The 22631-nt window shown below is 40.5% G+C and overlaps 1 pseudogene; it reads right to left on the bottom strand.

The window, feature by feature from the left end:
* Positions 1–1381: 1381 nt before the first annotated feature.
* The window catches only part of LOC140488915 (Ig heavy chain C region-like), a 41316-nt pseudogene continuing 20066 nt past the window's right edge, over positions 1382–22631 (bottom strand).

The raw sequence follows: 22631 nt of genomic DNA, 5'->3' as shown, positions 1-22631 counted from the left end.
CCGTCCCTTGAGCTGCAAACAGTCTACTCCAATCAACCCTTGAAAGTTTTTGTCTCATACTATCAAAATTTGCCCTCGTCCAATTAAGAACTTTAACATATGTAATGCCAATCCTTTCCGTAGATATTTTACAACTAATCAAATTATGACCTCGGCCCCAAAAAGCTCCCCTACTAACCATTCAGTCACTTGTCCTGCCTTATATCACAAGAGTAGGTCAGGTTTGCTCCTTCTGTGGTAGTTAAATCTGAATATTAATGAAGAAAATTGACTTTAGTACTTAGCAAATTCCTCACCATCCAAGCTCTTAAGACCATGGCTCTCCCACTTTATGTTTGGAAGTTTAAAAATTTGCTATTATTACAATCCTATTATTCTTATGTCTAAATAAGATCTCTCCACATATTTGTTACTCAATTTCACTCTGACGACTGGGGGGACTATTACAATTGCATCAAATTAATCATGCCCTTCTTATTTATGAGTTCCCTCCACATAGCTTCACTGGACCATCCCTCCGAAATCCCTTGTGTTAGAACAGCAGTAATGTTTCACCACAAGAAAAATTGACTCCAATCTCCTTCTAGCTCTTCCTACTTCGGCCGTACCTTTGATGGTGGGAGGGGCTTTGAAAAGAAATTATTCAATTTACTGGTTATGGTTAGTAGCTGAAAATAAAGATACTATGGTGACTTGGGTGATGGGAAATAAAAGGTTACATTGTGTGGAATGAAAATTTTGGATATAAACAAGAATTTTACAAACCGATCTCCATTCTGTCTGCCCAGGTCTCGCCTACACCGCTGTACCTCTAGAGGAGTTTCCTTTAATTTTAATGAGTTCAAGTTAATCTCAGCCGCTGTTTTGTACTTGTCAACCATTTGTTAACGGGTGTTTGCCGTTTCAAAATGTAGGTTGCCTTATTGTGTACGTTCTCAGAGTTCAGAGTTTGGAGTCCTTGTTGTTTCACCCTGTGCTTTGGTATATAATGCAAAATTACAGAAAAATATTAATAGCAATTTAGGGTAAAATGTTAGGATATTGGAAGAACAGCTAAGAGCATCAAGTTTGACAGAGGGGTTGTGGGACAGGACATGGAAAGCAGCAGGGTTTCCAGAACGTCTGATCTCTGCCTTCCCTGATTGAAATCAACCTGTGATTTATAATTTTTGAGGATTGTTATTCATTAATATCGGTGTGACAGATAGATCTCAGTCTCAGAGAGGTGTGACGTGCTTCTTTGTTTTGTGATGAACTCAGATGAACATACAATAGTAAGGGTGTAAACCCAAAGGGGTGAAGGAGCAGAGGATCGACCGTGTGTACAAATCAGGGAATGTACCATTGCACATGGACAGAAGAGCAAATAAACCCTACTTCATTAATAACGCTGTAGAGAACAAACACAAAGCAATTATGTTAAACTGAAATAAAATAGTCTTTTGTCTCACCTGCAATGTTGCATCTAGTTTCAGGTGCCACGTTTTTGAAAAAATGCAAAGTTATGAGATTGGGTGCGTGACTGATTCACAACATTATTCCCGGGATGATATACCTCACCGACTCTGAGAAATTGAGAATGTTCTCCTCTGCTGATAGTTTCCAGACTCTGTGAACAGTTGCTATGATTGGTTCGCAATTCAGTCTTGCGTCATATAGATCCCAATGGCTGAATATTTACTCATGAGCTCTGCTTTGCCTGATCAACATCGACCTCTGATTTATTATTTGTGAGGGTTGCTGTTCTGTAATATCCCTGTCTCAGATAGATCTCAGTCTCATTCCCTGGGATTTGACAGGTGTGGTGTTTCAAATAGATGCCAAGAATCGTGCTCCATGAGACTTATGTGTGAGAAAACTCCAGTTCTGAGAATCCGCCCTTGGATTGTGCACGTGTTGTGTCTGAATACCTGACTGAACGTTGACATTTCTGGCTGATGAATGTTTCGTTGGGCGCTTTAGTTGGTGATTTCTGCATTACTAACCCAGGCTGTTCCTACATTGGGAGTACATTTAGATTAGACAGTGGCAGAGTAAATTTTCAAGTTCCTTTGCCTGCCTTTTATAGGCTTCTGGTGAAGCAAAGCTCCTCATTTGTATCATTAGGAAGCCCGAGGTCGTGACCCTTTGTGCATAAGAGGAAATGTTCTCTAATCATTCTGCCTCTGGAGTGTTCCATCAGGCATATCGTGTGAAAGATGCATTTACATTAGTGGGCTGCATGGTAGCACAGCATTAAACTAAATGACTGGATGAAACACAACCAAACAGAATAAGTGAAAGTATTTGGCTGGGAAAGAAGTAGGATGTGGGAAAATATATTATTACTGACTGGCCTTGAAGAGAGAATTAAGCAAACCCAAGGTTAGTGCATATTCATTCGAGATTTATTAACCATTTCAGAAAGCATTTTTATCCAAAAAGTTGATGTAAAAGCTAACAGAAGTGAATATAATGGCTGGATGCCACATTGAGATGAGAACTCCTGCGCTGTGAGCTGGGAATATTCTGTATATCAGTAACAGTCACAAGAAAGGGAATACAAAGGCTCATCAGAAAGGGTAGGCAACCATTCTGAGTAAGGAATAAATAAAAACAAAACAAATGGACTTCAAACAACTGGGAAGCTACAAATTCTTCCAACCACAACCATCTCAAAGATATCAAAGTAAAAACTAAAATCCATCAATAATTGTCTCAGTTACACGCTGATAAACTGAAGTAATCTCGCTGTTCGAGTCAGCAACAGGACAGATTGTAGATTGGGAATTCAGAGACCTTGATAAGCAGATCAGGAAAATCAAAGGGGTCCACAACTCATTCACTCAACCTGGAAAAGAGAGATAAAGCAATAATGCAGATATTTATGATCAGGGACTTTCAGATTTAATGTTTATTCAATGGCACACTTAGAGATTTCACAAAACATATTGGGCTGCTTGGCGTAAGAAAGATGTGATTATTCTCACCTTCACCAGAGTGACGGCAGCGATGTAGAAAATACTCAGGAAGAACAAGGTGATGAACGTGGAAGCAGCTGTCCAGATGTTGCTGTTATCATCCTCAAAGTCTTCAATCCAAGTGCAATCTATTGAATATATGAATATAAACCCGAGAGAACGCATTTAGATTGTTTATTGATCCAGATCAATCGATCTGCATCCAAGTCATGTAATTAGAGACCATTACATCTTCATTAAGCAGTCAGGTATTTCTCAAATGTAACTCTTATCTGTATCTATTAGTGCATTGTTGATTCTCAGCAACAAATTAAAAATAACTAACTGCACATGTTATTTCTTCATTGTCCATGTCAGAGCATTTTAAATTATTTTTCTTTGAATCTATTATTTAAGGATATTAATATTTGAGGAATGCTTATTACGAATGATTATTTTAATTATATCATTATATTTTAAATATAGGCTGTGACAGCACTTTAGTTGAAAATTGTGGCCATCACTGAATAAAAGTTCAAATGTGATTCTCATCTTTATGTATTGGTGACCAATTGCTTGGCAAATTGTGAATATAAATGACATCACAGTCAGGACATTGCTTCATGTTTTTGTTTGTAGGGTCTGTATATTTAGGAATAAGTTTTTGTACATGTGTCACTTAATTTATTTGATCTACTGCTTGGTGTGTTTGGTTTTTCTTTAATGTTTGTGTATATGGTTATGAGAGTCTCTTACTTCACTCTTGCCCATGTTGGAGTCTGTGCGTGAATAGACATATTCCTGTTCCTTTACTGCTGGTGTGCTAATGTGTTTGTGCACCTAACTTTTGGTCTTTTAACATTGTGTAAGCATCATCATGCTAATATATCACTTCGTTGCTGCCTATGCTTTTCTTGTAATGTCTTTGTGAGTGTTCACTTTTCATTAGTGCTATCTAAAATGTGTGCTTATGTGTCTGGTTCAGATCCTACCTAAGCTAGGTTATTTTCATGTTTATGCTTAATAAATGTGAGCGTGCAATGTTATATTTTGATGGATGTTTATATTTATATGATGATGTCTCCTTGTGTGGTAATCTTTCCCAAACCATCTCCTGAGAAGCTTGTTTGTGTTATTGTGTGTGGATGCTTGCTGATGCTTGTGTCCATTATCCTTATTTAATAAACGTCCCTCTATTTGTTGATCTATGCACTTGTGTGTCTGCATGTGAGACTCTGAATTTGTGTGTACGTGTGATATTGTATACATGCTGATCAATGTGGTTTAAAAATAACTAATTAAGCTGCCCTGTCATCGTATGTTTGTGACTCTGGAAATGGGAAAATAATGGTATTAATGTTTATCTCTGTGCATTTAAGTGCCTGTGTGAGTTGACATGTGCGAGGACATTTTTTTTGAAATTTGTATCTGTGTGTTCATGCGTGTATGTCTGTATGCATTATGCTGCATGAATATATATGTATTCATGTCCATTTGTGTGTGAGCGTGTGTCTATGTTTCTCATGGTTATGTACCCTTGTTCATTTGTGCAAATGATTTTCTTTCGGTGTATGTGAGTTTTTGTATGAGCTTAGGTGAGTGTTCAAGTACCACTTGCATGTGTGGCTCTGTGCGAGTATGCGTGTGTGACATCTTATCTATATGCACATTTGAGTGTGTCTTTAGATGAGAGCCCGTATATGTGTCATCACGTGTGTATTTGCGATAATCTCTCTGTATCTGTTCTTATACCAGACTGCAATTTTTATTATTCTAATTTATTGTCCTAATTTTAATGGATTGCCCACAATTCGATTTGACCTTGGTTTTGTAGGAACAGTTTCCCATCGTTGTGGAGAGATAAGCATTTTATGAGCAACTCTTCTGTTGCAGTGATAGAATTTCTGTCTCTGAGAGAAAAGGCGTGAGTTCAAATCCCCACTGCCACAGAGATAACATTTCTGAATAGGTTTATTAGAAAATGTGTACTTGTGTTCTGTATTTGAAACGAAATGATATCAGGTATTCAAATACCAGAATTGATGCCACGTGCTCCAGAAAACTGAGACAAAACTATGGAATTCAAACTGGGATGATGCAAACACCAGTTTTGCATCATGGGAATCAATGTTAATCATTTGTTAACAGAGCCAAGCGTGTCCAACATGCTTCAACGGTATTATTTTGCATGGAAATGCTAAATCTTTGGACAGTAAGCAAGAAGCTGACTGTTCCTGTTCGTAACTGGGTTACATTACAGAGGACATCTACCATGAAAACTCTGCACAGGGAGCAAGAGGACAGACCATTCAACGTTCCTCTCCCCTCTGCTCCACGACAACTTACCTGTCGATTCTCTTTCGTGTGAAAGTGAAGATACCTTCTGTCAACTCATGCGCTGGTGCAAGATCACTGGAAGTTCCCCAGAAACAAAGGTTACATTCAAACTGTTCTGTACTCTTTACGATTGGTATGTTCCAATCAAATTTAATTTTAAAGTATCTTAAATTTACATTTCCAATTGGTGCAATGTCGTAGTTTAAAACTGACATGAATTTTGTAAGAATGTCCAATCGGGGGAATCAAAAACACCAAGTTCAAAACTCGTGCTCTACCTTAACATAAAATGGACATTGTCAGATTTTGTCACAGAGGGATTTAGGATGGATAAGGTACTTGGCGGAATCCTGTAATGAGTGAGCTTTACTCTGTCTCTGACCCAGGATGTATCTGAGCAGAGAACATTAACTGCACAAGACAATCGTCCTAGACCTGTTAATAATCCACTTTAACTACACAGATGGAAGTCAGAGTGGGAAACAATTCAGTAGTTAACTCATAACTGGAAGAAAAAAACACTTTATTACTTCTGCTGAATTATTAAATGCAACTTTGAGATTTTTATTGACATGAATTAACAGTGTCCATCAGTGCAAGTGAAATGTTTACGAAACTCGGTTTACTGCTGGATTTATCGACAATTCTGTTCATGATCTTCAATAGAATCGCTTCATGTCCCACCACACAGGAGTAAGAAGCACCGCTGGCCCACTCCTCTGCTGTAATGGATAACAGGCTGTAGATGAAGAAGGAGATGTTGTCACTCTCCGCCATCACCTCGGTGTTCTTGTAGTTACTGGGATTCACCGGCTTGTCATTGTTTGTCCACTTGATGAAGATCACTCGGGGGGAGAAACCTCTCACTAAACAGGTGAGGGAGAGAAACATCTGAGCGGAGATATCTTCTGTTGATGGCAGGAGAACCAACACTGATGGCTCCAGCGGATTAATCACTGCAGAATATTTGAGACAAATATAAATCAACCAAAAAAATCCTGAACCAATATCGCAATTGGTGGCACGGTGGCACAGTGGTTAGCACTGCTGCCTCACAGCGCGAGAGACCCAAGTTCAATTCCCGCCTCAGGCGACTGACTGTGTGGAGTTTGCACATTCTCCCCGTGTCTGCGTGGGTTTCCTCCCACTGTCGAAAGATGCGCAGGTCAGGTGAATTGGCTATACTAAATTGCCCGTAGTGTTAGGTTAGGGGTAGATGTAGGGGGATGGGTAGGTTGCGCTTCGGCGGGGCGGTGTGGACTTGTTGGGCAAAAGGGCCTGCTTCCACACTGTTGGTAATCTAAACTAATCTAATTTCACTAAATATTAAAATACACCATTTATAATTTCGGATTTATTCACTTTCGTTTTCTAAAGGAGCAGTATGGTACACATTCTGTTCAGTAAAAAAAGTAAAGTTTAATGTGAAAGTTGCCTCCATATTTCCAGCCCACAACAAGGGCATTCTGTCCAACTGTCATTGCTGACGGTGACGTCACAACCCTGGCTTCTTCCCACTTTATCTGACGAAATCAGAATACAATATCCTTTGGTCCATCTTTTTCTTAATCAGCTACTTAGCTATCCTGCCTTCAGATTCATCATTAATACTCCCAACGGTGTTTATTCATTACCAAAAAAGCCTGCCATTGATGTAACTGCATCTGGATTACACATGGGATCCTTTGTGTTTTACTCTCACGGCTCACCTTTCCCCTTGTGGATGGAGTCTCTCAGCGGAGTCGGTAGATTCTGATGGTACACCACACATTCAAAAGTAACGCCACTCAGCCAGGCTTCAGTAGAAATGTCTAATTTGCTGTTCACGCTGTCAGGATTCTGTCCAGGCTGGTCAGCAATCTCTGATTTCAGAGGCTTCTTTTCTTGTTTCCAGGTCACGCTGACTCCAGAAGGAAGATTGGACACAACGCAGGTTAACGTCACCGTCGCCTCCAGTTAGACTTGTTCTACTGGCGGTGGGAGGAGTTTAACGGTGTTAGGGTGGCACTCGCTATCTTCTATGAAACAAAAATCAAAGTCAATTAAAAATGCCCCTTTATGAAACAAACAGCCAATCTTCAGATTACTTCTTCACAGGGTGAAGACACCACCTTCACAATGGCAATTCCAACCATTGCTGAAACCATGCTTACTATTATTGATGTATTTTGATTTTTGAAAGCATTTGTGATTACCTATGACATACCCTGTCTAATTATTCCGAAAGAATACTGGTTTTGTAACAAGTGAAACCTGTGAAAAAAGTAAAATCATCGAAGATACCCATGGAATGACCTTTCTTTCAGAGTTTGTCTCTCACTTAAGACCATGTATTGATACTTGTGACAAGAGTAATCTGAATAAAATGAGTTCATTTCCATGTTCATAACCCTGAGGTGCAAGTGCTGCTGGTCACGCTGACTGCCAAATAACATCCCAAACTTTAGACAAATTATAATAAATAATAATTATTCTCTTTGCAGAGTTCTAAAATGTTACAGGAGCGGTGAACAGCCATGGAAATTCTGATCATTATTTTTAACGTGATCAAAAATACTTTGCGTTATTGGTGCGATGTCATTCTCGAATTAATGTCATTCTTCCTCGTGAGCTCTGCTTGGAGTAGATCTGAAAACAAGACATTGAGTGCAGCATTGGACCTCGAGAAGGACACCCATCTCCTTAAGTCTTTCCCTCCCTTCAGTTAGTTTATGGCTGGTCTGTACTTTCACTTTATTTACCAAGCTACATTTTTAAATTTCTTCACAGAGTGGGGAGAAAAAACAAACAAACAAAAGTGTCTTAAATTAATCTACAAATGCGATGGTAATGTGCACTAATTTTATAGACATCCACTACTCACTGTGTAAACATCGCCACCCCAAAACATGCTAAATCAGCCTGTCTCGAGTTCCTACTTCATTCATCTCTATTGTAGCATTCTTATCAGAATTTATTCTCCTGCCTCATCCACTAATTTCAGAGAGAATCTGAAAGAACCTCAGTGAGATCACGACTATCCCAGTTCATCAAATGTGATACCCACTTGGTCTGTGGTCTGATCCCATCAATGAAGTTAGAGCTCAGTAACAGATAAAAATCGATGTCGTACAATGTCCAAGGCCAACAGGTCATTCCTGAGCAGGGAATGAATCATTGAACGCATTTTGATTTCGTTTCAAGGGTCACTGCATATTTTAACCACATCATTTTGAGACCACAACATCATAAGATAGAGGATCAGAATAAGGCTGTTCGGCCAATCCAGAGTTTAGATCAGAATTATGCTGGAAAAGCACAGCAGGTCAGGCAGCATCCGACGAGCAGGAAAATCGATGTTTCGGGCTAAAGCCAGTCTACTGTCTTCTCCCCATACTAAACAAGAGCCGATTTATCTCTGGCTTGAATACACACAATGGCATGGCATCCACAGCCCTCTGCAGCAAAAAGTTCCACAGACTCATTACCCTCTGGCTGAAGAAATTACTCCCCACATCTCAGTTCTAAACGGTGCCCCTTTGACCCTGAGAGAATGTACCCTTGGGTCCTCGTCTCGCCTACCAGTCAAAACATCTATTCCACGTTCACTCGACCTCAGTCTCTCAGTATTTTCTATGTTTCAATCACATATCTCTCCAATATCCCCCCTCCACCCAAAACCTATCCTTGAAGCGACTACCAGGCAAGGATTCAGCACTCTGAATGCCTCTCCCAGCATGATCAGGCAACAAACTATTTAACAAAGCTCACTGTCTATATATCTATCTTCAACAGAGAGGAAACATGCTTTTCTGACTTGCCAAAATGTTGAGTCATGAGCAACGCTAACGTCACACTCAAACTGAAATGCGATACGTGGCATGTTGGGAAACGAGAAGCTGTACCGTGCTGTTTACTATGCCTGATAAATTAGCGTGTTTGATTCACATCAGAGTTTAGAGTGATTTGTAGCTCTCTCAGTATGTGTCTCTTACCCTGGAGTGTGGTGATGTTTTTACTTTGAATGTTCCCTCCATGTGTGACTTGGCAGGTATAGACTGCGTTGTTGAACCATTCACCATAAGGGACCATCAGCCGACTCGTCACCGAGAGGTTCCCGTTTGCCTCACGGGAGACGTGAAGAAGCCAGAATCCAAGGGTCGGCCATTTTTCAACCAACTCACGGAGATTGACTTCGGATGGAAATCGATGATTGAACAGACATGGTTGCAAACTTGCTGCTTGCAATTTCTTCACTGAAGCTCACAGTTAGGAGAAGAGTTGGTGGGAGAGGATCTTTAGGAAACACATTGCATAAGTTATATGACGAATTTCATAACAAATACAATCAGTTCTCATATATCAAGGTTTCTTGTGGTTAATGGATACAAGAATCATAATTGTGCAGAGTGCTGGAGAAGCTGGGATCCACACAGAAAGATCAGCAGGACAATGTGAAATGCTAAAATTGTAGGACACAACAAGTGAGTCAAGGAGGCATAGAAACTATATGCCGGTAACATCAGAAGGGAGATAGCAACGTTGAATGGTATTCGTTTTAATGACAGAGTCTGATGAACAAGGCAGATGAATTATCGGCATAAATGAGGAAATGATGCGGTTGCTATCATAGAGACATATTGAGAGGCGGGCAGGAGTGGCTATTCAATACTCCAGGATTTAGTGACTTCAGGCGAGACAGAGAAAGATGGAAAAGGATGGGGTGGGGGGAGGGGGGAGGTGGGAGGTGGCGGGGTGTGCAGTACAGAATGTTGCTTCTGTCGCAATTCTGACAAGAGTATTTTAGGCTGTAAAGAGAAATGAAATCATGGGTACCTCCTCAAACAAAGTCAAATGGACAGTACTTCAAAACCAAAATACAGCAAAAATAACTACTGGGAGAGCACGATAGACCTTACTATAGGTCCAAAAGACCAAGTGCACATACATGGGCAAATTTCAGAGAAATGTAAATTAAACAGGGGAATGAGAAAAGAGGTTTTTAACTTCCTCAGCATAGGCTTGGATATTCATTTTGTCAAAAATTTAGAGGGAGCACAATTCTGAAACTGCCCCAGGAGAATATTTTAACAAAGTATGTGTTTAATACAGAGAATTTTAATCCAGATCTTGTAAGAGAGGGGTGAACCTGAGCTTAACTTTAGGGAATGAAGTCGACCCAGTGGGTAAAACATCAATGGTGGAGCACCTTGCAGACAGTGATCGTAAATCAGTTGGATTTCAGATTGTACTGCAAAGGAATAGAAATTGGCCCAAAGTTCTGAAAACAGGAAGGACAATTTTAGTAAAATCAGGTAATGACTTGACCAGAGTGGACTGGAAGCTGACAGTTATTGGTAAATCTGAGTCAGAGCAGTGTGACACATTTAAGAAAGAGAAAGGAAAATCACAGGGAGGACATTTCCCACGAAGCCACTGCGTGAGATCAGGAATGCAGCGGGCTCTGGACACCAAAGGGCATGGAGGGTGAGATAAAGGGAAATAAGGGGGGCTTCCAGTCTATACTGAAATCTCAAAACGATAGAAATTAGTATGGAGTACAGAACGTGCAAGGGGGAGTTTGAAAGACAAAGGAATTAGAAGAGCAAAAGGAACCATGAGAAAATAATAGCAGCCAAAATAAAGGAAAATAGTTTTTAAAAGTTACAGGCTCAATCATAATTAAAACAATTATTCGGGAAACAGTAATGCCCATTAAGTGTTATTATTGGAGTGGAGCCGGAGGATTAGGTTGTGGTCAAAACGAATGTGTTGTGTCAGTGTTCACTAGTAAGAGGGACAATGTGGGGACAGAAAACATGGAGGGGTGTTGTGACGTACTTTCAGAAATTAGGACACATGACATAATGTTCTGTGTTGTCTTGCTGAATGAAAAGTGGTTATATTTCCAGGGCAGATGAAAAGTATACCAAGCGGCTGAGCGATGCAAAGGATGAAATAGTTGGGTCGCTGACAATAATTTAGAATTCCTGTCTGGCCACAGCAGTTGTGCCAAGTGAGTGTAGATCAGCCAACGTTGCACTGTCATGCAGGACGAAGGAAGGGATAAATAATGAAAACACAGATCTGTCAAGCTCGTCTCAGTGGTGGGGAAACTATTGAGAAGTGAAATTAGTCTTCATTTGGAAAATATATCAACACTTTTCAGCACGGCTTTATTGAGAGGAAGTCATGTGTAACAATTTGATAGTAGTTTTCAGAGAGATAACTCGATGTCCAGATGATAGCTATAATCACAGTCAATGGGATCTGAGTTAATTTGACAAATTGGATCGAGTACTGGGTGAGTGGTGGGAGCAGGGGATAATAGTCATTGGGTGTTTGTGTGACTGGAACTCTATGTCTCCTGGTGTTCAGTAGGGATTGGTGTTGATTTCCTTGCTATTTCTCTTACATACCAATGATTAAGACTCAAATTTAGGAGGATTAGCCAGTGAATTCACAGATGAAGTGAAAACTGTCATGTTGGTAAGTCACGAGCATAATGGCTTTAGATTGCAGGAGGATATAAAAGGGTTGGTTGAATGTGAAGAGAAGTTGCAAATGGAAATTAATCTAGATAAATGAAAGGTGGTGTAATTCGGCAGAAGAATCTGTGAGGTATGACGTTTTGAATGGTGGAACCCTGGAAAGGACTGAGCATCTTCGGTGCATGTACCCACCGATCCCCTATAGTACTGTGTCGTCTGAATAAAGAGGTTAAGAAGGTGAGAGGATATTTTCTTTTATGAGCCGAAACATTGACAATGAAGAGTAGGGAGATGATACTGGAACTAAATACAACACCGGTTAGGCCATACTGAAGCGTTGTGTGCATGTTATCGAAGGAATGTGATTACACTGAAGGCAGTATTGATGAGATTTTCCAATATCTTGCTTGGGTTGGAGGGTTTTAGTTATGAAACTGGATTAGATAGACAGGGGTTTTCCTTGGAGCAGAGGAGAATTAGGTAGTAGATTATCATGATGTCTAGAATTACTTTAGGCATAGACAGGGTAAACTGGATGAAACGTTTCCCCTTGATGGAGAGATCAATGCCTCAGGGGCACAGGGTGAAGGTAAGGCCAGGAGCTTCCAAGTGGATCTCAGGGGAAAACAAAATCAAACAGTGGGTGGTGTTAGCCTGGAGCTCAGCATCTAAAAGTCATGTCGAGACGGAGCCCCTCATAATAAGTATGAATTATTGAGATGCATCCTTTCAAGGGCAAGTCACACAAGGCAATGGATCATGTGCTGGCACATGAGACTGGAATAGTTCGGTGGCTGTTATTGATAGGCGTGAACTGGGTTCATCAATGGGCCTTTTTCCTGTGCTGTATAAGGTGATTCTGTGAAAACGGTTATAAATAATGCCTTCTTCATATTAATCCCAGATGCTCTGTTTATCTCAGTTCCCACAACACGTACCTGGACATGGCATTTCTTTGCTCTTGTGTGACCCGCTGTGTTGAACCTCACAGTAGATTTTGCTGGAGCAACCTGCCGTTGACCCTGGCAGGGTTAACTGGCTGCTCAGGGTGTAGGTTCCCTTCTTGTTTCTCACTCATGGGTAAGTCTTCAATCCAGTCGTGATTAGCTCCACTCCTTTCTTCCAGGTTACCTTGGTGACGTCAGGGGAATAGTCCATCGCCAAACAACCAAAGATCGCAGAACCGGTGTCGTGCTCCTGACAGGAGGAGACCAGGACATAAAGCGTGGGGGGAGATGGTGTCTCTACATAGAATGACCAATTGAGAATGTTAGTTTCTGTTCATTTTACCTTATCAGTTACTCAAATGTATCCTCAGCTGTAAACGTTTGCCAGTATTCTAGCGCTACAGCATAACTGGAGTTTATTGTTGTCTCCTAACAGTTGCTGATCATGATCATTAGTTCCCTCTTTAGAAACATGCCCTCGACCTTGACCATTGCCATATAATTTAGGAAGAAGAACATCCTGATCCCACCCCAGTAACTATTTGAAGATCTCAGCAACTGACACTTTCACTGGATTGCTGTGAAGAGCAGAGAAGTTTCACAAAATACAAACCAAGGAAATGCAGATTCATCGAAATTCTGCAGTGTGTTCAAACAGGCCATTTGGCCCAATAGGTCCACACCCACCCTCTGAAAAGTAACCCATCCAGACCCATTCCACTAACATATTATGCTACAGTTAACCCTGACTAATGCACCTAACCTCCCAATCACTAAACACAACATTTGCAATTCCCCAAGCTTGCACATCTTTGGACTGTGGGAGGAAACGCACACAGATATCGGGAGAAAGTGCCAACTCCACACAGACAGTCACCCGAGTGGAACCCGAGTCCCTAGCACTGTGAGGCAGCAGCGCTAACCATGGAACCAGCGTGCTTCCCCACTAGGTACCGTGCTGCTGGAAAAACCCACCAGCTGGCAGTACCCCCGGAGAGAAGTCAGAGTGAATCATAGAACATAGAACATTACAGCGCAATACAGGCCCTTCGGCCCTCGATGTTGCGCTGCCCTGTCATACTAATCTGAAGCCCATCCCACCTACACTATTCCATGTACGTCTATATGCCTAGGTGAAAACAATGACTACAGATGCTGGAGACCAGATTCTGGATTAGTGGTGCTGAAAGGGCACAGCAGTTCAGGCAGCATCCAAGCCTGTCCAATGATGACTTAAATGTACTTAAACTTGGCGATACTAACTTTGCAGGCAAAGCATTCCATACCCTTACTACTCTGAAAGAAACTACCTCTGACATCTGTCTTATACCTATCTCCCCTCACTTTAAAGTTGTGTCCCCTCGTGTTTGCTGTCCCCATACTTGGAAATCAGGTCCAGTGAGCCTTCCTCACTTATCAATGCAAGGCAGAATGTTCTCTCTGGGAGGAAGGTCACTGCAGCAGCAGCACAGGCAGGAGCTGAGCACTGGGACGGGGAGGAGGGCTGTCACGGCTGAACTCATGCCAATTGTCTGTTAGTTGAAACATCTAATTTACAATTATCTGAATTCTGGAGGCCTCTAAAAAATGGAGAACCAGTAAGGTTCAGAGACTTTGGAGTGTTACAGCTGAGTATTTATGTAAATATGATTTGAGAAATGAACGAGTAATCTTTAACTTTAGTAACTATCAAACTGACACACAATTCACCACCAAACCTCATCTTTCAGACTAACCACTGCACTTACTCTGTCTAGACCTAAATTTCCACTCACATTGACAAACCCTACTCTGCTATACACCCAATCATGTCCGGAACACACAACCCCAATCACACGAAACAAATCCAAGGCAATCCATATTGGTAGTGTAGCTGAGCAGAGAGATCTCGTTGTCCATGTACATAGTTCCCTAAAAGTTGCCAGCCAGTTTGATAGAGTTGTTAAGAAGGCATACTTTGTGTTGGCTTTCATCGATAGAGGGACGAGTTTCAGAACCACGAGGTTAGGCTGCAGCTGTACAAAACTCTGTTGTGGCCGCACTTGGGAGTATTGTGTACTGTTCTGGTCCACATTATAGAAAGAATGTGGAAGCTTTGGAAGAGTGCAGAGGAGGTTTACCAGGATGTTTTTTGGTATGGAGGGAAGGTTTAATGAGGAAAGGATGAGGGTCTGGAGGCTGTTTTTGTTTGAGAGAAGAAGGTTGAGAGGTGACTTAATTGAGACTTAAAAGATAAACAGAGGGTGGACCGTGAAAGTCTTTTTCCTTGAATAGTGATGGCTAGCAGGAGAGGACATAGATGATAGATGTCAGTGGTTGTTTCTTTACTCAGAGAGTAGTAGGGCGATGGAACACACATCCTGCAACAATAGTACACTCGCCAACCTTAAGGGCATTTAAAAGGTCATTGGATAAACATATGGATGAAAATGGAATAGTGTAGGATAGATAGAATTCAGATTGGTTCCATAGGTCAGCGCAACATTGAGGGATGAAGGGTCTTTACTGCACTGTAATGTTCTATATTCTAGATTCCAGGTGGACATATGATCTCAATTCCTTTCAGTCATTTACACTCCTGCTGCCCTGCACCTGGCCCATGGTGAATCTGGCCCTGACTAGACCTGGCACCATCATTTTCACAACCTCTGACAAAAGCCCACTACCCAGGACATGACCTCAGCCCTTGATCACTGACCTCTCATCTTACCCAAGTCAACCTGTGCACATTGCATCCTAGCTCCTTTCGCATCTGTGCTTTACAACCGACCATTTTGCCAGACTCCGAGCTTTGCATGTTGACAACACGTCCACCTGTCACTTCATTACAGTGACCTTCCACCCCGAAACATCCTGGCACTCTGCCCACCTCTACACTAACCAGCCTGGCATCCTGCCCACCTCTCCATAAACCTGCCTGGCAAAGACAGACCTCCTGTATTTCAGCTCAAACACCCCTCACCTACCAAGCACAATTCGAACAAATTATCCTGTGCCCATTACCATTTACCTTGATGCCACCTTGCCAGACAGAGTGCATGCAAGCTTACCCAGCAGCCAGCCAACACCTCACAGCCTACCAGCGGAAACTCTCCCACATGCCCAATCTAGCCCCTCAGTTGCTCATCACCTACCAACTTTGAGCCTACTCCAACATAAATTCAGTGAGTGATAAAGTCGTACAGCACAGAAACAGTTCCTTTGGTCCAGCTCATCCATGCTGACCAGAGTTCCCAAATTAAACTAATTCCACTTGCCTGCCTTTGGCCCATATCCATCCAGACCTATCCTGTTCCTGTAGCTGTTCAAATGTCTTCTAAATGTTGGACCTATCTATGCATTTACCACTTCCTCTGGCAGTTCATTCCAATGTTTTGGACAGTTACATCATGAAGCCCTAACTCCTGCACCCAGTGCTCTGACCAATGAAGTTACATGTGCCAAACACCTTCAACACACCAGGTATTTTGAGACAATGCTTTCAAGAATCTATGAGTCTGAACCCTCAGGGTCCTCAGTGTTCAACATCACTATCCAGTGCCTTACCAATAACTCTGTAAGTTGTGACCTGATTTATCTTCTCAAAAAGCAACACGTCGTGTTCATTTAAATTAAACTCCATCTGCCACTCCTCAACCCATTGGCCAGCTGATCAGGATAACTTTCACTGCCAATTATACCACCAATTTTGGCATTACGTGCAAACTTACAAACCTACAAACCATGCCCCATTCAATGTTTTCATGGCTTTCAACCAATATTGTCGCCTGTTTCACTTTCTCCCACATATCTGTAGCATTTTTTTAAGGATTGAAGGAATCTATCTCCTTATTGAAATCATTTAATGTTTTTTCCTCAATCAATTTCTGTGGTGGAGAATTCCAAAGGTTCACCGTTCTTTTGCTGAACAGTAAACAATCAGGTTCAATGTTATCGGTGTGTTGGGAAGACTGGTGAGCAGCAAGATTAATGATGATCCCATGAATGGAATAGCCTTCTGGAGGAGTCAAGGTGCCTTCTTAAGCTTCCATTTTGCATGCTGACATGTCCCTTCGGCAGCATGTTCCAAAATTGTGATCCTTGAGGATAAGGGCGCACATGCATGTAAATGCTTCTCCTGAAAGCTTTCCTCCAAATCAGACTTCAACTTGACTCTCAACTATTTCCCTGCCCGTTTCCTCTTCCTCAATCGCAGCCATGGGACTCACTTCCTAACAGCGCTGTGAATGTGCTAATACCACACAAACTTCAGCAATTCAAATAAACTGATGATAACTGGTTTCTCAAGGCGTTATAAAAAGTCAAAAATATGAAAACAATTTGGTGAAGAGGGGCTCTCTGGATGCTTCCACACCTGTCTAGAGATTCAAACAACCACTGGAAGAATTGTAAATTATTTGAGGCATTGTGTGTCTACACAAGATGACATGGTTTCCTTTTGTGTGATTTGACTGTATTTTCACTGAATGAACAGAGCTATTTCTTAATAATATAATAGGAATCAAGCATCCCTCATTTTTAGCAAGGCAATCACACATTATATTTCCTTCTTTCAGGGAAGTATAGTGTTATATTAATGAAATATGATGATTGGGATGTTTCAATTGGAAATTGTCAGAGATTTAAAGTTTACTTTCATGAGCAATTAATTTCACCCTCATTGTGTCACAGTACTCACAGGAATGTCTTTCAGAAATGGTGTCTCCCTTTGTTATGGGCAATCGAAGCAGTAAATCTGGGATAGTTTTTGCTTGTTAATCAAAGGTGTGAAAGAGTTTTACCAAAGGGAGACCTGTGGATTTAGCTCACAGATGCTCCATGATCTGAGTAAGTGGTGGAACAGTTCGAGGGGCTGAGTGCCCTTCTCTTGCTCCTACCTTCCTATCATTGTGTCAGTCATTAAGCCAGCACTGGCGGTGAACACTTTTTATTAAAGTATTTCAACAAATTAATTATTTCACATATGCTTTAAAAAAAAAACTTTTGTTGATTATTTGGAACGGGATCGTTGACATTCTCTATTTGAGTGATCAAAACAACTTCCACCCAATTACAGCAGCCAGTGCACTCTGGAGTGTGTTGTTACCTCATAATAGTTTCTTGTGAAACTACAGCTCGAGATCAGGGCGCTCAAATTCAATGATTCTCTGATATTTAATATCTCTGAACATTCGCAATTTGTTCAAATGCATCTTTTCTCTGAAGAACGTGTTTAATTGAACAGAACTTTTTGCAATGAAACAACAAACTTTAAATGCTACAAAACCAAAATAAAAGACATAAATTTCTGAAGAAATTCAGCAGGTCTAGCAGCTCGTGTGGAGAGAAGGCAAGGTTAACCTTTCGCATCCAGAGCCACCCTCTTCACCAAATTGTTTTCATGTTTTTGATACAAGAGCTCAAACTGTTGAGATAAACAGTGATTACGTTGGCTTGACTCCTGTTGGAAAAAGGATTCATGGCAGAGGTACTGGATGGTCTGAGATAGCAATTGAAGACCAACTGAAAAGCTATCTCCATCTGCTGCAAGTGTTGGATTCAGCGGAACCCACACTGTACTGAACAATCAAATTCAGCTACAGCACTGATTTAATATAAAGTAAAACAGCCTAAACATAATCTCATCAAATATGCTTCGAAAATGATTCATTATGGATTAGTTATAAATGATATTGTTAGAACAGCAAGTCAAAAGCTGGGATTTCTTTGAGCACTTACTCCATTAACCCCATCCATCGATGCCCAAAAGCTTGTGAACAAATATTGATCTGAAAAAAGCTGCTAACCACCAAAATTCTGTTTAATATCTAAGAGACACAAGTCAGGACAGTGATTGAATAGATTTCACTGGCCTCTGTGAGTGGAATTCCAACAAACACCCAAACATCTCAATCTGCTTTCTTGCACTGAAGTAACCTGATAAGAGATGGTGTTACTAACCTCTCTAACAGGCCACCTGACACAGAATCAGGGACACTACGACAACATCACAACAGACCTGAACACAATGAGCTCGACATTATCACGGAGAACAAAGCCCACCTGTTTGACAGTACATAAACCATGTTAGTTATTAACACCTTCCAACAACCAGGGATTGTTCCAGAATATCTGTACAATGAAAGTAACATTTCAACATTTATCCAAGAACACTTTGACAGCAGCTTCAAATTGTTCAAACTCTGTGGGAACTATAGAGGAATAAAACTAGGAATTGCATTGCCATCAATTCACTGTCACTGGATTCCAACCTCAAACTTCCTTCCTCTTTCCCCTGTGAATGTTGCTGCACCAGACGGTCTACTTAGTTTGAAAAAGATTAAAATGTTTTGAAGTGTAATATGACCATTGCCAGTGACATTAAAAGCTGATAATAGGTTTTCAAATAATAAAATGCAAAAAAAGTATGATTCTACATTGTGTCACGAAACATGTCCTGCATAACCAAGGCATAAAGAAAATATACAGCATATTTCCCTCTGCCTCACTCAATCAAATATCTCTTATTGCCAACAACCAATTTCAAAACTCTTGCTATCTGCCTTTTGTTCCTGAAACGTATGTTCTGATTGGAACAACTTAGTCAGGGCTCTCAATTCTGAGGCACCTAATCGAATATTGTATTTCTGGTCGATAAATGTGGTTTTGAAGCGCGAGATGAAATTGAACTGTCTGAGATTCAGGTATCCGAACTGGACAATTTACAAATGGTCAGGACCGTTGACAAGTTAGTCAGAGATAGCACTGAAACAAACTGTACAACAGACTTAATCCTAGAGGAGACATTGCTCAACTCCTCACGTCACTGTAATTGAACATTCATCAGAGGAACTAACCAGTGGATTAATGTGAACAAGAATGTGTTCACAATGAACATAAATAACCACTGAGTTAATAAACATAATAAGTCATTGTATTTAACAAAATTATTGAGGTGGGAAATATCGCCAATAAAAGCACAGATCCGGAGGAAATGGATTATTCTCTAAACTATTTTTACATATTCTTCAAACGTTCCTTGAACTGTGGAGATTTTGCATGCACTGCATAAAGTCAATACTGCATTCCAGTGTGGAAAGCATTTCTGTTGAAGGAATCAGGGCAAGGTCATTTTCTTGTTAACTGCTTTTAATGAACGAAAATGTGTAAAAACGTATGAATTGAAAACATGCTTCTGTCTGGAGTTGCCCGCTTTAACAGATGTCTAAGTAAATGTGGGCAATGCTGCCTCACAGATCCAGGCACCCAGGCTCGGTTCCAGCCTCGGGTGACTGCCTATGTGGGGTTTACACAATCTCCCCTGTGTCTGTGTGGATTTCCTCCCACAATCCAAAGATGTGCATGGCAGGTGAACTGGTCATGCTATATTGTCCATAGTGTTAGGTGCATTAGTCAGGGGTAAATATAGGGTAGGGGAATGGGTCTGGATGGGTTAGTCTTCAGACAGTCGGTGTGGACTTGTTGGGCCAAATGGCCCGATACATACTGCAGGAAATCTAATCTAAATGATTGTCACACTTAACTAATGTGAGCAGATTCCTTCCGATCGCTACATTGCAATAAATCGGTCAAGTATATTAATTAAAATAAATATTACTCTATTTTCAGTGTCTGAATAAACAATGTGCTCCGTTATCCTCTCGTTCATGTCTTCTGCAAATTTGTGAACTCTGCATACGTCTGAACACATCGATGTAAAATGAATTCTCTGCATTTGCAGCAAGTACTCCCATGGTTTTAAGAGTAGAGTTCCTACAGTATGGAAACAGGCCATTTGGCCCAACAATTCCACACTGACCCTCTGAACAGTAAGTAGCCCACCCAGACCCATTCCCCTAATTTATATTTACCCCTGATTAATGCACCCTAACCTAGACATCCCTGAACACTATGGCTGTGCTAAATTGCACAAATCACCTGACCTGCGCATCTTTTGGACTGTAGTAGGAAACCAGAGCACCCGAAGGAAACCCACGCACAGGGAGAATGTGCAAACTCTACACAGGCAATCACCCGAGGGTGGAATCGAATTTGGGACCCTGGAGCTATGAGGCAGCAGTGCCAACCACTGAGCCACCATGCTGCCCTGCGAGTTCATGGGTGGATTATTTTAATTAATTCGAAATTTGGCCTTGGTCACATAATTCACTATAGCAGTTGTTTCCGAAAGAATGACTCTTCAGTTGATGTTTTGTTGTCAAATGTAACTATTTATTTAAAATGCACAGATTGGGAACGCTTAAAGCACTGTGCAGATTAAATAATTCAGTTAATGGTTTATTTTTATACTGCAAATCCAGTTTAATCAGGGACATAACAATTAATTAACTCAAGTTACGTGTGAAACTGATTAAAGCAGTGAAACTGATCGGTTCTTCATAGAATTGAGCAGAATCTCCAAATGGTCTTTGCCAATGATCTTTTCCAGCCAGAAAAATATGTATGTAGTGTACAGCGGAATTGAAAGGTGTTTGTTGATCAACTGTAACACTGTCATGGCATTTTTACTCAAGAGCAAGAACTATTAGTACATTAGACTTTTGAACTTCTATTTATATTTCTCTATGACTTGTAAACTGTTTAAAGACAGACTTTGTGATTGAACTAGATAGTGGAGTTCTGAATGTGGATTGTGGAGCATGGATTAGATTAATCCGTAATTATTTATTTTAAGTAAAAATGGCACCTGAAGGTATCTGTTTTCCCTTCATTTCTAAAACCTTTGCGATTTGCCTTTCACTTAATAATAGGCTTTATGAAATTTCAACTCGCAAGCTGATTGCATTGAATGAGGAACCTGGAGCGGTTCACTGTCACCAACCGTGTTAACATTGCAAAAACAATGTAGAAACCAGAAACGGTTTCCCAAATATAACACATTTAATGTTACCCAAGCACAATGCCTCCTCAACAGATCCACGATCACCAGATCACAACACTGTGTGTTTGCAGCAGAACTAGCTCTGCAAACATTTTCAACAGAACCAAGAACATGATGTAACCTCACAAAAAAAGACCAAACTGAAGTCTAACAAAGCTGCTCAGAATCAAGCAAACTAATTATTAAATTGAATAGAAATAACAAGTCATAACAGCAGCCTTGTTTGTGAGGGGACTTAACACTTAAAGCTGTAACGTTTCTGGCAACAGTTCAACTTATTTCCAACCTGCACACCCTTCTTGATCATGATAATCCTGTGCAGCACACAGTAGAGCAGTTAAATGCATATATTGATTAATCACTTCATGGTCAAATCAAAATTACTGAATGGACAAATATTACCACATTATAATTTTAAGTTAGTTTCAATTACATAAACTTATCAATTCTGCAGTTTCAGATTTTAGTCCCAAATGTTATTTTGAATGAGGCTACTCAAAACAAAATTAAGTTAGTTTACAATTAGAACTGAGTTCTTTTTTTAAAAATGTCAATGCATTAAAAACTCGTTTTTTTTCATTTCTCACACTTCTGGGTTTCTGCCTTAAGTTAGTTTTCAGACCGTTACAAATGGATGTAATGTTTTCAATCAAGCAGAGAAAAATGTGTCATATAAGTTGAACAAATGCAGAAATTATTCGTGAAAAACAAAAGAACTTCACAAATATTGGTAATGAACAGTAATCCAGAGAGACATTCTCCTCACCAGAAAGAAAACACCAATTACAGAAAGCATGAAAACGCAGATCAATTTCACAAACTGAATAAGAATTCAATCAACTCAATTCAACAGAATCAAGGAAAATAAAATCAGAATCCAATCAACTCAAAGCAACAGATTTGAATGAAACATAATCAGAATCCAACCAATTCAATTCAACAGAATCAAATAAACCAATTTCAAAAACCAATCAACACAATTCAACAAAACCAAGTAAAAACAAAGTCAGAATCTAATCAACACAGTTCAACCGAATCAACTAAAACAAAGCCAAAA

The sequence above is a fragment of the Chiloscyllium punctatum genome, chromosome 18 (genome assembly GCF_047496795.1).
Source record: "Chiloscyllium punctatum isolate Juve2018m chromosome 18, sChiPun1.3, whole genome shotgun sequence".
In the NCBI taxonomy this organism is placed as follows: domain Eukaryota; kingdom Metazoa; phylum Chordata; class Chondrichthyes; order Orectolobiformes; family Hemiscylliidae; genus Chiloscyllium; species Chiloscyllium punctatum.
Note: the sequence above shows the minus strand (reverse complement) of the source record. Positions and strands in the feature narration are given on the sequence as shown.